A 6,235-nucleotide genomic window follows, 5' to 3' on the forward strand; every position below is an offset into this window, starting at 1 on the left:
ATAAGTCCTCGTATATAAAATGACAAATAATTTAAAAACGAACAAACAAAACCAACAAATTATACAAAAATTTATGGTTTGTGAAATATAAACTTTAAGTAAAAAAAGCAATTGTTGTTTCATTGCAAGTAAGTTGATATCAAAAATGGGAAAAAGGGAAAAAAAATTGCTTTCATTTAATTAAAGTTTACATCTATGACATATAGTATCTAAAAAGCCAATATTTGTAGCTGCTAAAGTACGAATTAATTAATAAACGTGCAGCTCATCTTCAGTAAAAGATGTACTGTTTGCAGCTGAAGAAAAAAAATACTTGTCAATTCTATTCTTAAATAGGTTAACTGGCGGAAACATTTTGCATGCTGACGACAAGTTATTGTGACGAGCATTATTATATGTGAATTCCTGCATTAGGACGTTGGAAGATGATCTGCGAATTGGTGGATTATGCCAATTGATACTCTCAAAACCGTTTTCTAGCTTAAATTGTTGGATTAAGTCGCCTCGTCTCCTGCAAGTTTCCAAAGTAATAAAATTGAGCTAACAACACCTTTCAGCGTAAGGTAATCCTATTAAATCAATAGGTACTTCCGTGTATTTATGTATTTCCATCATTCATTACATATTCATGATTACAATTTCCATAACGAAGGTGCATAACTTTACATTTTGGAACATTTAACTCCATTAGCCATTCCTTTGACCAGTCTGTGACAATGTTTAAATCATTTTGGAGGATCAGGCGACCAGCATTAACTCAGGTCTTATTTCTTGTGACAGTTTAGTGTCGTCAGCATAGATTTTATGAACTGATTTTAACTTATCCGTTAAGTCGTTTATATAAATGATAAATAATGTTGGACCAAGTACAGACCCTTGAGGAACACTAATTATATTGCCTGAGTCTTCTTGATAATGCCGTCTCTCAAAAATAGGTAACTGACTACTTTTACTATCATCAACAAAAACTGATTTGAAGTGTTCGTTAAGTCTGTTTGCGATATGTATTCCCTCTATTAACGTTTCACCTTTTGCATCAGATATGGCACTAATAGGTACATGAACATTCTGTTGCGCCTTAGCATAGGCGTACACCCTTTTAGGATTACTTTTATCTGATGCTAGTTACGCTTCAAATACTCGAACACGACGTTTACATTCTTTTTGCACTTGGCTTCGTAGTTTCCTATATTCACGAATCAGTGTCGCTGATTGCCAGTTAGTCGCAGATAAGTAATTGCCCAGTTGTTTTTTTTTGCTTCATCATAGCCAGTACCTCCTTATTCATCCACGGCGCAATACGAGTGGTATGGACTTTTTTTAACGGAATAAATTGCTTGCTGAGTTTATTATATTTATTGCAAAAAAGTTCATAGCACTCATTAGTATTTTTATTTTCAAATAATTGCTTTCAGTTAGTTTCCATAATCTTTTTACCTAAATTTATATAGTCACCTTTATTAAAGTCGTATTTTTTTTTTTAGAAAGTAGTCTCATTTTTAGAAAGGACAACATAATCCCAACTCAATATGCGATGACCTTGCGACAAATTACCTAATGGCAGAGAGCTTGATAAGTTGATTACACTTGTTGATAAGTCTGTAATAATTAAATCGAAAATGTTTTTTGCTTTATCATTAGATGCTTCGAATGTTGAGAAATCAACTAATTGTTCTAGGTTATGATTAGCCAAAGTATCAAGAAAAACACTTGCCGCACTATTTTGACCACTTAGTAATTCGATCCTGTCATCATCGTGTCATTTGATATTCGGAAAGTTGAAACCACCTGCTAGTAACATACAACTATACGCTTTTCTATCAACAGCTCGCTTAGCCAATATAATTGCTTTATTTACATCATTTAATGCGAAAAAGGTGGTCTTCAGACATAACCAATAAGAACAATTTTGTTATCGATTTTGATTTCACACCATATTTGCTCGGAGTTGCTGTTGTTTAAGATCTCTCTTAGATGACGAGCAGATACCTCGTTCACGACTAGATCACGCTTGATGTAGATTGCAACACCTTTACCGTGACTAATTCAATTTTTCTTCACTAATGAGTGGTTATTCAATTAAGAAGCAGATATTTCAGTAAACCATGTCTCAGAAATAAAGATTAAATCATACATGTTTAGGCCACAAAGTGCAGATAATTCGTTATATAATTGACGAACGTTTTACTTTAAAAGTTAGAGAACTCAGTATTTAATTCTTATAAATAAAATCCTTATTTTTAATATTTAAATTTTTAAATAAGAAAAAAAAGTTTGCTTATTTCAGTGTTTATAGCGTTTATTATATATTATAATTTTTAAGTTAAAAAGAGTTTAAAAGAGGTAAAACTAATTTATGGTTTAAACTTAAGTCCTATGTTATTAAAAAGCAAAGATTTTGTTATTGCAATATATATATATATATATATATATATATATATATATATAAATATATATATATATATATATATATATATATATATATATATATATATATATATATATATATATATATATATATATATATATATATATATATATATATATATATATATACAGTAGCGTCCAAAAGTAATTGGACAAACACTTTTTGGTTATATTTTCTCATTAAGTAAACATTTTTAAATGAAATTTCGCGTAAGCGTGTCAAATTATACTACAGTTATGAAAAACAAAACAAAAATTACCTTTTGGGAGTAATTACTCCAAATTTTGCTAAAAGAATGGAAATGATTGGCTCAAAAGTAATTGAACAAACTAAATTCTAACAATATTGATATAACTTAAACTATTTTAACTTCTTTTTCTGAAGCCAGATTTTTATAAAAACATTCAATGATCAATTTGTTGATCAATGATCAAAATAATTTGCAATGGGACATAATAAATATTTAAGCGAGGCAGTGAAAAAATTAATTGTACAAGCATTTAATAACGGTATGACAGTGCGACAAATTTCAATAGATATGAACATTCCACGATCAACAGTTGGTTATACATTAAAAGTTTTTCAACAACGGAGTCACTTCTAAGTTTCAACAAAGTCAGGACGCCTGAAATCAACAACTTTTCGCCAAGATAATGTTGCAGTAAGATCATCAAAGGCAGATCCGCGCAAGAGTGCTAAAGAAATTCATAGAGAATTTACACAGTCACTTCAAATTTCTTGCTCTTATGCAACAGTAAAGCGTCGCTTAAGATAAAACAACCTTTTTGGCCGTCGTCTGGTTAAAAAACCTTTTGTTTCTACAAAAAATTGTAGAGCACGGTTAAAATTCGCTAAAGAACAACTAAACTGGACAGCAAATCAATGGTCGAAAATACTATGATGTGATGAGTCAAAGTTTAATATGTTTGGTTCTGATGGTAATAAATATGTTCGACGTCCAATAGGTCTTCAAAATAATGTTAGGTCCAATCTATCGAGTTCAAGGCATTATGGATCAAAACATGTATAAAGGAATAATCAAAGATATAATGCTGCCACATGCAAGACAAAATGTTGCGTGGTTGGACTTTCCAACACGACAACGGTCCGAAACACACCTCCAAGCTAGTCATAGAATTTTTATCTCAAAAGAAAGTTCGTATCTTGGAATGGCCGTCACAATCTCCGGACCTGAACCCAATCGAACATCTTTGGGAACATATTGAGAGAAAAATTAGTGTTCGGAAACCATCTAATCAGCACGATTTGTTTGAGTTGATTAAGCGCACTTGGGAGGAAATACCAATTGATGTTTTAATTAATTTGGTTGATTCAATACCACGTAGATGTAATGCTGTCGTTGCGGCAAAAGGTTTTCCAACGACGTTCTAGGATTATGCACAGATTATATACATTATGTAACAGAATATAACACTATGTAACATTATATGCATTATTTAACAGAAATCTTCAGAAAAAATGCTGAAAATTTATCCTTTGTTGAGAAAGTTTTATTTTTAAACGACATATTTAGCTTGTCCAATTACTTTTGAGCCAATCCTTTTCATTCTTTTAGCAAAATTTTGAGTAATTACTCCCAAATTAGGATTTGTGTTTTCTTTTTTATAATTGTGGTATAATTTGACATGCTTATGCAAAATTTCTTTTAACTCGATGAATGTATATTAAATGTTAACTCGATGAGAAAATATAACCAAAAAGGTGTTTGTCCAATTACTTTTGGACGCTACTGTATATACATATATACTTATTTGTTTAAAAAATATTTAATGGATGAACGAATTAATACCATTCCCTAAGAAATTAAGGTATGAAATATTAGGAAAACGTTTTTTGATAATTTTTAACTCTCACAATAAATATTTACTATATGTTAGTGATGACGATTTATTCTTTCTTCTTATTAAGTTAATAATAATGTTAATGTTCTTATTAATTTAATATTACTTTTATTATTAATTTAAATTAGAAAAAATAGTTATCAAAATGTATTATTCTAATTTATTATTATAAAATAATAGTGATCTAAATTGATTGGTTACACAGATAAAAAAGTTGCGATAAAGCCTAAAGAGAATTCTTTAAACGTTTTTGTTTTAATAATAATTGCATTTTAATGATATTTTTATTTTATTATTTCTAAATAAGTGTTCTAAAAAAAATTACGTATGAACAAGAATTTTGTTTTTAAAAACATTTAAAAAAAATGCACAGATTCAAATAAAATCGTACACGGTTTGCACGGATCCTGATATTGCCAACCTAGCTGACCTAAGAAAACCACTTAAATGGGATGATGGCGTACACATCAAAGTAAACTATGATGCAAATTTTGAAATCTTTTAAAGTTTTTGTACAAGTTAAGTGAAACTTTGACTCTATAGTGTGACGATAAAAACACCTGTAGAATGAGAAACTGAGAAGCCGTGGCACAGTGGTAGCGTCACTTGCTGAGCAGCCGTAACTTCTTAGAAAGTGGCAGCCTTAGCTACTCAGCAAGTGGCAAACTGAGCATATGTAGTGCAGTGGTAGCGCACAAATGAAGGATCCGTGGTTCAAACGAAATATCTGGGCAATTTTTGTGACATTGGTTAGGAAGGAGTAAATTTCTCATCTGCAGTGCTCTGTGATAAGACCGTGAGTACTTTTTGGGGCACCTAAAAAAAATTAAAAAAAAAAAAAAAAGAACCACTACAAATAACTTGATAAAAATTGTTATAAATGTAGCATTTGGCCACACTCAATTCTGGATAAAATTCTATTTGGAATTTTTTTCTAGTTCAGAATTTATGGCAGTTTGAGTTTATATTTTGTTAGATTTTTGCTAGACCTCAAAACTTTACTTCTTCCTGTGATATTCGATCATAATTTTAAAAATAAAGGTTACACAAGTGTCTGCTACGTAATATCAACAATGTTTGTTATAACTGTTTTATTGCCAAATGTACTATTTAGATTCTATAGACAAAAAAATTGTTTTGCTATTTGATGCGTGGTTTGATTTGGTTTATGCATAGCATAAATATCTCAACACTTCCTAATTTATAACCTATTAGCAAAATGCAAAAAAAAAAGTGCAAAAAAAAATGCAAAATTGCAAAAGGCTTTTGAATGACATTGCAAGACTTATTTTTAGCAAACCCAGTCTGATTGCTAAAAAGATTCGAGACTATGTTTTATTTTCCCAGTTTTTGCAAGTTTCTAAATTTGAAAAGACACTTGGATTTGGCGTCACACTATGTACTAGGGTGCATAATTAAATGGGTTTAAAGACCACAAACAATATTTACAATTTTCATATTGCAAGCCAAAATTAGTTTAACTCCATTTGCATAAATCAGATTTCAAGACCAGATTTCTTTAATGTTCGAGCGAGTATTTGGCAAATCTTCTAATGCCGCAACAGGATTAGTCTTTTAATTCTAGCCTTTGATAATGGTTTTTTACTTTTTTTAATACTGCATCTAATATTGATCCTAGCGGTGAGCTGGTATCAATCCTAATCGCAGTATTAACAAAGCTTGGAAAAAACCTCTTGAGAAAACATCTACTACCATCAATCACCTAGCATAATAAAATATCGACCAGAAATTTTGCGAGATTAAATAACATGATTCATAACACTCATGATTCACAACAGTGACGGATCCACGAGTTTATAATGGGGAGAGAGGGATGTTGAAATATTTTTGAACTTTGTATGTTGTATGTTGTATTTTGAACATTTGCGTCTCCTAAAATAAGAAAAAAGGTCCTCAATAATTAAGATAATTAGGATTTTCAGAT

The sequence above is a fragment of the Hydra vulgaris genome, chromosome 01, assembly GCF_038396675.1.
Source record: "Hydra vulgaris chromosome 01, alternate assembly HydraT2T_AEP".
In the NCBI taxonomy this organism is placed as follows: Eukaryota; Metazoa; Cnidaria; class Hydrozoa; order Anthoathecata; family Hydridae; genus Hydra; species Hydra vulgaris.